Raw genomic sequence first — 13,052 nt, forward strand, 5'->3', positions numbered from 1 at the left:
AGAGACAAGAAGAAAATCCTGAAAGCAGCTCGGGACAAGAGATCCATAACCTACAGTGGTAGAAACATTAGATTGGCAACAGACCTATCCACAGAGACCTGGCAGGCCAGAAAGGACTGGCAGGATATATTCAGAGCACTAAATGAGAATAATATGCAGCCAACAATACTATATCCAGCTAGGCTGTCATTGAAAATAGGAGAGATAACAAACTTCCAGGACAAACAAAAACTAAAGGAATTTGCAAACACAAAACCAGCCCTACAAAAATGTTGCAAGGGGCCCTCTAATCAAAGAGAGAGCCTAAAAGCGACATAGACCAGAAAGGAACACAGACAACATACAGGAACAGTCACTTACAGGCAATACAATGGCACTAAATTCATATCTTTCAATAGTTACTCTGAATGTAAATGGGATAAATGCCCCAATCAAAAGACACAGGCTATCAGATTGGATAAAAAAACAAGACCCATCGATATGCTGTCTGCAAGAGACTCATTTTGGACCCAAAGACCCCCCCAGATTGAAAGTGAGGGGGTGGAAAACCATTTACCATGCTAATGGACACCAAAAGAAAGCTAGGGTGGCAATCCTTATATCAGACAAATTAGATTTTAAACCAAAGACTGTAATAAGAGATGAGGAAGGACACTATATCCCACTTAAAGGGTCTATCCAACACGAAGATCTAACAACTGTAAATATCTATGCCCCTAACATGGGAGCAGCCAATTATATAAGCCAATTAATAACAAAAGCAAAGAAACACATTGACAACAATACAGTAATAATGGGGGACTTTAACACGCCCCTCACTGAAATGGACAGAAAATCTAAGCAAAAGACCAACAAGGAAATAAAGACTTTAAATGACACACTGGGCCAAATGGACTTCACAGATATATTCAGAACATTCCATCCCAAAGCAACAGAATACACATTTTTCTCTAGTGCCCATGGAACATTCTCCAGAATAGATCACATCCTAGGTCACAAATCAGGTCTCAACCAGTACCAAAAGATTGGAATCATTCCCTGCCTATTTTCAGACCACAATGTTTTGAAACTAGAACTCAATCATAAGAGGAAAGTCAGAAAGAACTCAAATACATGGAGGCTAAAGAGCATCCTACTAAAGAATGAATGGGTCAACCAGGAAATTAAAGAATTAAAAAAATTCATGGAAACCAATGAAAATGAAAACACAACTATTCAAAATCTTTGGGATACAGCAAAGGCAGTCCTAAGAGGAAAGTATATAGCAATACAAGCCTTTCTCAAGAAACAAGAAAGGTCTCAAATACACAACCGTACACCTAAAGAAGCTGGAGAAAGAACAGCAAATAAAGCCTAAACCCACAAGGAGAAGAGAAATAAAAAGGATCAGAGCAGAAATCAATGAAATAAAAACCAAAAGAACAGTAGAACAGATCAACGAGACTAGGAGCTGGTTCTTTGAAAGAATTAACAAGATTGTTAAACTCCTAGCCAGACTTAACAAAAAGAAAAGAGAAATGACCCAAATCAACAAAATCATGAACGAAAGAGGAGAGATCACAACCAACACTAAAGAAATACAAACAATTATAAGAACATATTATGAGCAAGTATATGCCAGCAAATTAGATAATCTGGAAGAAATGGATGTATCCCTAGAGACCTATAAACTACCAAAACGGAACCAGGAAGAAATAGAAAACCTGAACAGACCTATAACCACTAAGGAAATTGAAGCAGTCATCAAAAGTCTACCAACAAACAAAAGCCCAGGGCCAGATGGCTTCCCAGGGGAATTCTACCAAACATTTCAAGAAGAATTAATACCTATTCTTCTGAAATTGTTCCAAAAAATAGAAATGGAAGGAAAACTTCTAAACTCGTTTTATGAGGCCTCTATTACCTTGATCCCAAAACCAGACAAAGACCCCATCAAAAAGGAGAATACAGACCAATATCCTTGATGAACATGGATGCAAAACTTCTCACCAAAATACTAGCCAATAGGATCCAACAGTTACATTAAAAGGATTATTCACCAAAACCAAGTGGGATTTATCCCTGGGCTACAAGGTTGGTTCAACATCCACAAATCAATCAATGTGATACAGTATATTAAGGAAAGAAAGAACAAGAACCATATGATCCTCTCAATAGATGCAAAAAAAGCATTTGACAAAGTACAGTATCCTTTCTTGATCAAAACTCTTTTTGATACCCAGAGTATAGGGATAGAGGGTACATACCTCAATATCATAAAAGCCATCTATGCAAAACCCACAGCGAATATCATTCTCAATGGGGAAAAACTGAGAGCTTTCCCCCTAAGTTTAGGAACGCGGCAGGGATGTCCACTATCACCACTGCTATTCAACATAGTATTAGAAGTCCTAACCACAGCAATCAGAAAACAAAAAGAAATAAAAGGCCTCCAAATCAGCAAAGAAGTCAAACTCTCACTATTTGCAGATGATATGATACTTTATGTGGAAAACTCAAAGACTCCATCCCAAAACTGCTAGAACTCATACAGGAAATCAGTAAAGTGACAGGATATAAAATCAATGCACAGAAATCAGTGGCATTCCTATACACCAACAAGACAGAAGAAAGAGAAATAAGGAGTCAATTCCATTTACAATTGCACCCAGAACCATAAGATACCTAGAAATAAATCTAACCAAAGAGGCAAGGGATCTGCACTCAGAAAACTATAAAATACTCATGAAGAAATTGAGGAAGACACAAAGAAATGGAAAAACGTTCCATGCTCATGGATTGGAAGAACAAATAGTGTGAAGATGTCAATGCTACCTGGAGCAATCTACACATTTAATGCAATCCCTATCAAAATACCATCCACTTTTTTCAAAGATATGGAACAAATAATCCTAAAATGTATATGGAACCAGAAAAGACCCCGAATAGCCAGAGGAATGTTGAAAAAGAAAAGGAAAGCTGGTGGCATCACAATTTCGGACTTCAAGCTCTATTACAAAGCTGTAATCATCAAGACAGTAAGGTACTGGCACAAAACCAGACACATAGATCAATAGAACAGAATTGAGAGCCCAGAAATAGACCCTCAACTCTACAGTCAACTCATCTTCAACAAAGCAGGAAAGAATGTCGAATGGAAAAAGACAGTCTCTTCAATAAATGGTGTTGGGAAAATTGGACAGCCACATGCAGAAGAATGAAACTGGACCATTTCCTTACACCACACACAAAAATAGACTTAAAATGGTTGAAAGACCTCAGTGTGAGACAGAAGTCCATCAAAATCCTAAAGGACAACACAGGCAGCAACTTCTTCGATCTCAGCCGCAGCAACTTCTTCCCAGAAGTATCACCAAAGGCAAGGGAAGCAAGGGCAAAAATGAACTATTGGGACTTCATCAAGATAAAAAGCTTTTGCACAGCAAAAGAAACAGTCAACAAAACCAAAATACAACGAACAGAATGGGAGAAGATATTTGCAAATGACATATCTGATAAAGGGCTAATATCCAAAATCTATAAAGAACTTATCAAACTCAACACCCAAAGAACAAATGATTCAATCAAGAAATGGGCAAAGGACATGAACAGACATTTTTCCAAAGAAGATATCCAAATGGCCAACAGACACATGAAAAAGTGCTCAACATCGCTTGGCATCAGGGAAATCCAAATCAAAACCTCAATGAGATACCACCTCACACCAATCAGAATGGCTAAAATTAATAAGTCAGGAAATGACAGACATTGGCGGGGATGCAGAGAAAGGGGAACCCCCCCTACACTGTTCTTGGGAATGCAAGCTGGTGCAACCACTCTGGAAAACAGTATGGAGATTCCTCAAAAAGTTGAAAAGAGAGCTACCATACCACCCAGCAATTGCACTACTGGGTATTTACTCCAGAGATACAAATGTAGTGATCTGAAGCAGTACGTGCACCCCGATGTTTATAGCAGAAACGTCCACAATGGACAAACTATGGAAAGAGCCAAGATGTCCATTGACAGATGAATGGATAAAGAAGATATGGTATATATATACAATGGAATATTATGCAGCCATCAAAAGGAATGAAATCTTGCCATTTGCAATGATGTGAATTGAACTGGATTGAATGCCAAGCGAAATAGGTCAATCAGAGAAAGACTTGTATCATATGAGCTCACTGATATGAGGAATTCTTAATCTCAGGAAACAAACTGAGGGTTGCCTGAGTGGTGGGGGATGGGAGGGATGGGGGGACTGGGTGATAGACATTGGGGAGGGTATGTGCTATGGTGAGCACTGTGAATTGTGTAAGACTGTTGAATCACAGACCTGTACCTCTGAAACAAATAATACATTATAAGTTAAAAAAAAAAAAAGATAGTAGGAAGGGAGAAATGAATGGGGGGAAATCGGTGGGGGAGATGAACCATGAGAGACTATGGACTCTGAGAAACAAATTGAGGGTTCTGAGGGGAGGGAGCGGGGGGATGGGTTAGCCTGGTGTTGGGTATTAAAGAGAGCATGTACTGAATGGAGCCCTGGGTGTTATATGCAAACAATGAATCATGGAACACCTCATCAAAAAATAATGATGTACTGTATGGTGATTAACAAAACATAATAAAATTTTTAAAAATGCAAAAAAAAAAAAAAAAAACCCCAAAATTATAAGCCTGATTCTGAAGGAAAAAAAAAAAAAGAGAGAGAGAAACCCAATCCAAAAAATGAGAAAAAGAGGCAAACAAACCAAGAAATGAACAAAAACTATAAACCTGATTCTAAAGAAAAATGAAGAAAAACAAAATAAAATAAAATAATTGGGAAAAAAAAAAAAAAAAACAGAAAAAGAAAGCCTGATCCTATTTGCACCAGAACTGAAGCTGATGCTTTGGAGCGCTCTATGATCAGTAGATTTGGGACATGCAGGTGGCCTGTGTTGGTTTTCTGAGGGAGAGACCCACCGTGCTGGCTCAGATCTGCCCTAGGAAATATGCCCCTGCCAGGCACAGGTGGGCAGGGTTTGGTGTGACCAACTCCAGCCTCCAGGGGAGATGCTGTGTTTCACTCTGATAATGCTGGTGGGCGTGGGGGTGAGGTGGGGGGGAGTGGGGGTTCGGAGAGTGGTGGTGGTAGTGGGGAGGTGGTGGAGATGGCATCACCCCGCCCTCTCATCCCCGGGGAGGGGAGCTTGTGGCTGCCACTGCTCAAAAGGCCCTCCCAGAGAAGGGAACAATCTCATCTCCTGTGTCCCAGGCTTCGTCAGATCCTTGCCCTCAACCTGTCTGTGCCCTGGCCTTTGGCAGGCCTGGTGCCATAGTTCTCCTGTGTGTTATCTCTGGAATTCAAAACTCCAAGTCTTAAAGCACCCGGCAAGGCACAGACCCACTCTCCTCCCCCAGAGGAGAGCCTCAGAGCACTGCACCTGGCACCGTTCTGTCCCAGAAAAGCAGTTGCACAGCCACAAAGGTGCCTGGAGTCTATGGTAAAGCACAGTGAAAAGCTGCAACCAGGTTATCTGCCCTCTGCGCAAGCCTCTGTCCCCAGTTGTTGAATGATGGCTCAATGGTACCTGAAGGATCCTTTGTCCATGGAGAGGTAGTATACCCTCTTCCAAATGTACTCCAGGAAGGGGAATGTTCTTTCCCAGTGTGACCCAGCGGATCCCCACGCCACAGCGTCTTGTGTGAACCCTAATGCACTACTCTCTCTCCTGCTTTCTCCCACTCTCCCTGACTTCTCTCTGTGAGAACGGCTACCCACCCCTCCACAGCACTATGGCTTCTCTCTCCCACATTTCATGTCTCCAAACCTTTACATCTACCATGTTCTCTCCCTCCAATTGTGCAGATTGTTTTCTTAATCCTCACATTGGTTTCCTAGTCATTCAAAATGATTTGATGTTGATCTAGCTGTGTTCAAGGGATGAGGAGGCCCAGGGTCCCCCTACTACTCCATCATCTTAACTCCTTCAAAATGTAGCAATTAAACAAATGGCACTATCCAATATTCTCCTTCTCTCTGAGAAAATTCCACTAGAATATGGCTCTGGGTCAAGTCCTGAACCAAATAAATATATTTCTTCTTTTAAAATAATTTTTAAACTTTAGAATCATTTTATTTTATTTTATTTTATTTTTAATTTTATTGTGTTATGTTAGTCACCATAAAATACATCATTAGTTTTTGATGTGGTGATCCACGATCCATTGTTTTCGTATAACACCCAGTGGTCCACACAGTACGTGACCTCCTTTATACCATCACCGGGCTAACCAATCCCACCTCCCCCCTCCCCTCTAAAACCCTGTTTCTTTCTCAGAGTCCATAGTTTCTCATGGTTCACCTCTCCCTCCAATTCCACCCCCACATTTGTCCCTTATTTCTCCTAATGTCCTCCATGCTATTCCTTATCTTCCACAAATAAGTGAAACCATATGATAATTGACTTTCTCTGCTTGACTTATTTCACTTAGCCTAATCTCCTCCAGTCCCGTCCATGTTGATGTAAAAGTTGGGTATTCATCCTTTCTGATGGCTGAGTAATATTCCATTGTATATATGGACCACATCTTCTTTATCCATTCATCTGTTGGAGGGCATCTCGGCTCTTTCCACACTTTGGCTATTGCGGACATTGCTGCTATGAACATTGGGGTGCATATGGCCCTTCTTTTCACTACATCTGTGTCTTTGGGGTAAATACCCAGGAGTGCAATTGCTGGGTCATAGGGTAGCTCTATTTTTAAATTTTTGAGGAACCTCCACACTGTTTTCCAAAGTGGCTATACCAACATGCGTTCCCACCAAGAGTGTAAGAGGGTTCCCCTTTCTCCACAACCTCTCCAACATTTGTTGTTTCTTTCCCTGTCCATTTTGGCCATTCTAACTGGTATGAGGTGGTATCTCAATGTGGTTTTGATTTGGATTTCCCTGATGGCTAATGATGAACATTTTTTCATGTGTCTGTTAGCCATTTGTATGTCTTCTTCAGAGAAGTGTCTTTTCATATCTTCTGCCCACTTTTTGACTTGATTATATGCTTCTTGATTATATGTTTCTTCCTGCTTTGTCAAAGATTATTTGACCATAGAGTTGAGGGTCCATATCTGGGCTCTCTATTCTGTTCCACTGGTCTATATATCTGTTTTTATGCCAGTACCATGCTGTCTTGATGACCACAGCTTTTAATCCCTTAATACCATCACTGGGCTTTTAATCCCTTGAAATCGGGCAACGTGATGACCCCAGCTTTGTTTTTCTTTTTCAATATTTCCTTGGCAACTAGGGGTCTTTTCTGATTCCATACAAATTTTAGGATTGTTTGTTCCAGCACTTTGAAAAATGTCATTGGAATTTTGATCGGGATGGCATTGAAGGTATAGATTACTCTGGGTAGCATAGACATTTTAACAATGTTTATTTTCCCGATCCATGAGCATGGAATATTTTTCCATCTTTTTGTGTCTTCTTCAATTTCTTTCATGAGTCTTTTGTAGTTTCTAGAGTATAGATCCTTTACCTCTTTGGTTAGGTTTATTCCGAGGTATCTTATGGTTTTTGGTGCTATTGTAAATGGAATCGTTTCTCTAAATTCTCTTTCTACAGTTGCGTTGTTAGTGTATAAGAAAGCAACTGATTTCTGTGCATTGATTTTGTACCCTGCCACATTACTGAATTGCTGGATGAGTTCTAGTAATTTGGGGGTGGAGTCTTTTGGGTTTTCCACATAAAGTATTATGTCGTCTGCGAAAAGAGAGAATTTGACTTCTTCTTTGCCAATTTAAACACCTTTTATTTCTTTTTGTTGTCTGATTGCTGTTGCTAGGACTTCTAGTACTATGTTGAACAATAGTGGTGAGAGTGGGCACCCTTGACGTGTTCCTGATCTTAAGGGAAAGGCTCTCAGCTTTTCCCCATTGAGGATGATAATCGCTGTGGGTTTTTCATAGATCGATTTTATGAGCTTGAGGAATATTCCCTCTATCCCTATACTCTGGAGAGTTTTTTTTTTTTTTTTAAGATTTTATTTATTTATTTGAGAGAGAGAATGAGAGACAGAGCACAAGAGGGAAGAGGGTCAGAGGGAGATGCAGACCCCCCGCTGAGCAGGGAGCCCTATGTGGGACTCGATCCCGGGACTCCAGGATCATGACCTGAGCTGAAGGGAGTCGCTTAACCAACTGAGCCACCCAGGCGCCCTCTGGAGAGTTTTAATCAGGAAAGGATGTTGTATTTTGTCAAATGCTTTTTCTGGATCAATTGCGAGGACCATATGGTTTTTCTCCCTTTCTTATGAATGTGTTCTGTCACATTGATTGATTTGTGAATGTTGCACCCCCCTTGCATCCCACGGATAAATCCCACTTGGTCGTGGTGGATGATCCTTTTAATGTATTGTTGGATCCTATTAGTTAGGATTTGTTGAGGATTTTGGAATCCATATTCATCAGGGATATCAGTCTGAAATTCTCCTTTTTGAGGGGGTCTTTGCCTGGTTTGGGGATTAAGGTAATGCAGGCCTCATAGAATGAGTTTGGAAGTTTTCCTTCTGTTTCTATTTTTTGAAACAACTTCAGTAGAATAGGTATTATTTCTTCTTTGAATGTTTGGTAGAATTCCCCAGGGAATCCAGCAGGCCCTGGACTCTTGTTTTTTGGGAGGATTTGGATCACTGCTTCAATCTCGTTACTGGTTATTGGCCTATTCAGGCTCTCAATTTTTTCCTGTTTCAGTCTTGGCAGCTTATAGATTTCCAGGAAGGCCTCCATTTCATCCAGATTGCTCAGTTTCTTGGCATATAGTTGTTGATAATAATTTCCAATAGTTGTTTCTATTTCCTTGGTATTAGTCGTGGTCTCTCCCCTTTCATTCATAATTTTATTAATTTGGGTCCTTTTCTTTTCTTTTGGATAAGTCTGGCCAGTGGTTTATCGATCTTATTAATTCCTTCAAGGAACCAACTTCTAGTTTCGTTGATCTGATCTACTGTGTTTCTGGTTTCTAATTCATTGATTTCTGCTTTAATTTTAATTATTTCTCTTCTAATGCATGGCTTATGCATCGTTTGTTGCTTTTTCCCTAGTTCTTTAACGTGTAGAGTTAGTTGGTGAATTCGGGATTTTTCTATTTTTTTGAGTGAGGCTTGGATGGCTATGTATTTCCCCCTTAGGACTGCCTTTGCAGTATCCCATAGGTTTTGGACCGATGTGTTTTCGTTCTCATTGATTTCCATGAATTGTTTAAGTTCTTCTTTGATTTCCTGGTTGACCCAAACATTCTTGAGCAGAGTGGTCTTTAGCTTCCAAGTGTTTGAATTTCTGCCAAATTTTTTCTTGTGATTAAGTTCCAGTTTTAGAGCATTGTGGTCTGAGAATATGCAGGGAATAATCTCAATCTTTTGGTATCAGTTGAGACCTGATTAGTGACCTAGTATGTGGTCTATTCTGGAGAAAGTTCCATGTGCGCTCGAGAAGAATGAGTATTCTGTTGTTTTAGGGTGGAATGTTCTGTAAATATCTATGAGGTCGATCTGATCCAGTGTATCATTCAAAGCTCTTGTTTCCTTGTTGATTTTCTGCTTAGATGATCTGTCCATTGCTGAGAGTGGAGTATTGAGGTCTCCTACAATTAACGTATTGTTATCAATATGACTCTTTATTTTGGTTAACAGTTGGCTCATGTAGATGGCTGCTCCCATGTCGGGGGCATAGATATTTACAATTGTTAGATCTTCTTGTTGGATAGACCTTTTAAGAATGATGTAGTGTCCTTCTGTGTCTCTAATTACAGACTTTAGTTTTTCTTTATCTTTTTTTTTTTTTTAAGATTTTATTTATTTATTTGACAGAGAGAGACACAGTGAGAGAGGAGCACAGGCAGGGGGAGTGGAGGAGGGAGAGGCAGGCTTCCCGCCGAGCGAGGAGCCCGATGTGGGGCTCGATCCCAGGACCCTGGGACCATGACCTGAGCTGAAGGCAAACACTTAACGACTGAGCCACCCAGGCGCCCCTACAAACTTTAGTTTAAAATCTAATTTGTTTGATATAAGAACTGCTACCCCAGCTTTCTTTTGAGGTCCACTGGCATGGAAGATGGATCTCCATCCCTTCACTTTCAGTCTGGATGTATCTTTACGTTCAAAATGAATCTCTTGTAGGCAGCATATGGATGGGGTTCTGCCCTTTTCTCCAATCTGCAACCCTGTGCTCTTTTATGGGAGCATTTAGGCCATGCACGTTGAGAGTGATTATTGAAAGATATGAATTAATTGTCATCATGTTGCCTGTGAAGATGTTGTTTTTATAGATTGTCCCTGTAAATTTCTGTTGTAGATCACTCTTGGGGTCTTTCTCCTTTTATAGAACACCCATTAATATTTCTTGCAGGGCCGGATTGGTGGTCATATATTCTTTTGGTTTCTGCCAGTCGTGGAAGCTCTGCATCTCTCCATCCATTCTAAATGAAAGCCTTACCAGATAAAGTATTCTTGGCTGCATGTTCTTCTCATTTAGTACCCTGAATATGTCTTGCCAGGCCTTTCTGGCTTGCCAGGTCTCTATGGATAGGTCTGACGTTATTCTGATGTTCCTCCCTCTGTACGTAAGGAATCTCTTCCCCCTAACTGCCCTTAAGATGGTTTCCTTGGTTCTAAGATTTGCAAGTTTTACTACTACATGCCGGGGTGTTGGCCTGTTTTCCTTGATCTTGGGAGGGGTTCTCTCTGCCTCTAGGACATGAATGTTTGTTTCATTCCCCAGATTAGGGAAGTTCTCAGCTACGATATGCTCAAATACATCTTCTAGTCCTCTCTCTCTCTCCACTCCCTCCAGGATTCCAATGATTCTGACATTGTAACGCCTCATGGTGTCACTTATTTCTCTAATTCTATTTTCATGGATTCTGAGTTGTTTTTCCCTGGCCTCCTCTTTTCCCTTTTTATCTATTATATTGTCTTCCAGGTTGCTTATTCGCTCTTCTGCCTCAGTCACCCTAGCTGTTAGATTATCTAGATTGGATTGGATCTCATTGATAGCATTTTTAAGTTCTGCCAATTCAGCTTTCATTTCTGCCCTTAGAGACTCTATGTTGCCATTAATTGACTTCTCCATTCTAGCCATTGTCTTCACAATTGCTAGCCTGAATTCCATCTCTGACATCTTGGTTATATCTGCATCCATTTGTCAATCTGTGGCATAAGTCATAATCTCTGAGTCTTTTCTATTTTGGAGGCTCCTCCTCCTAGTCCTTCTGTTGATGGGGGTTTGAGGGAATGTACAGAGTCCAAATTATTGACCAGAACCCAAGCAAGATGCACCTGTTTTCTTGGGCCCTTAGGGTTGCTGTCCTCTTGTTTTCCCAGCCTGTCTTCTGCGGGAGGGGCCTGCTGGGCTGTTACTCAGGCAACCCTGTTTGGGCAGAGTTGCCCTGCCCCCTGTGGGCTTAGTGGAAACCAGTTTTTGTGGGCTTTTGTTCTCTGGCGGCTTTCCCTGGCGACTTTCCATGTCTCTTCTGCGAGTCAGAGCAGAAGAGACTGTTTCCAACCCTCTGCCTCATAGCAGAGAGACTGCAGTCTGTTCTTCAGTGTGCTCCCCAGGCCACACTGTCTCTGCTTCTGTCCATGCTGCTATAAACTGCAGCAGCCCGGGTTGAGCGCCCCTCCGCAGCGCCCCCAGTCCTGCCTCCAGGTCGGGGCATGTCTCTGCCCTTTGTGCTTCTAAAACCACCAGCCGCTCCCAGTTTGCCCAGGTGACCCCACCGCTCTGGGTTTCCACCCCGGGGGCTGCCCTAAAGTCCTTTCTCCACTGCTACTGGTCTGCAAGGCTGGGCCCGGTCCTCAGTGCGCCAGACTGTCGCTCATCGGTGGTGTAGGATCCCCATGGTCAGGCACCCTCCCGCAGCCTTTTATCCTCTGATATCTGTCCGGGGAATCACGGCTCCCCACTTCTACCTCAAAACCAATCGCCTGCAATATTCTGTTTGTAGAGATCCAGATATTCTTACATCTCAGGCTGGTTTCGTGGGTGCTCAGAGTGGTCTGGTAGATATCGAGCTCAATTCCGGAGACCTGTTGAAATAGGGTCCCCTACTCCTCCACCATCTTTCCTAGTCCAATAGAATCATTTTAGATTTAAGAAAAGTTGCAAAAATAGTACAGAGTTCCCATATACCCCATACCCAATTTCGGTTATTGTTAACATTTTACATTACTGTGGTATAGTTGTCACAACTAAGAAACCATTATTGTACATTATCATTAACCAAATCCATACTTTGTTAATAATATTTCTTTAGGGGTGCTTGGGTGGCTCAGTCGGTTGAGCATCTGCCTTCGGCTCAGGTCACATTCTCGGACTCCCGGGCTTGAACCCCGTGTCAGGCTCTCTGCTCAGTGGAGAGTCTACTTCTCCCTCTCCCTCTGATTCTCCCCCATCTCACGCTCTCACTCTCTCTCTCAAAAATAAATAAGCATTTTTTTCCTTTTTTATTGTTATGTTAATCCCCATACATTACATCATTAGTTTTAGATGTAGTGTTCCATGATTCTTTGTTTGTGCATAATACCCAGTGCTCCATGCAGAACGTGCCCTCCTCAATACCCATCACCAGGCTAACCCATCCTCCCAACCCCCTCACCTCTAGAACCTTCAGTTTGTTTTTCAGAGTCCATCGTCTCTCATGGTTCGTCTACCCCTCTGATTTCCCCCCCTTCATTCTTCCCCTCCTGCTATCTTCTTCTTCTTCTTCTTCTTTTTCCTTAACATTTATTGCATTATTTGTTTCAGAGGTACAGATCTGAGATTCAACAGTCTTGCACACTTCACAGCGCTTACCAGAGCACATACCGTCCCCAGTGTCTATCACCCAGTCACCCCATCCCACCCACCCCACCCCTCACTCCAGCAACCCTCAGTTTGTTTCCTGAGATTAAGAATTCCTCGTATCAGTGAGCTCACATGATACATGTCTTTCTCTGTTTGACTTATTTCACTCAGCATAATACCCTCCAGTTCCATCCATGTTGTTGCAAATGGCAAGATCTCATTCCTTTTGATGGCTGCATAAT

Source organism: Mirounga leonina, unplaced genomic scaffold (genome assembly GCF_011800145.1).
Source record: "Mirounga leonina isolate KUSES-001 unplaced genomic scaffold, KU_Mleo_1.0 Mir_493, whole genome shotgun sequence".
In the NCBI taxonomy this organism is placed as follows: domain Eukaryota; kingdom Metazoa; phylum Chordata; class Mammalia; order Carnivora; family Phocidae; genus Mirounga; species Mirounga leonina.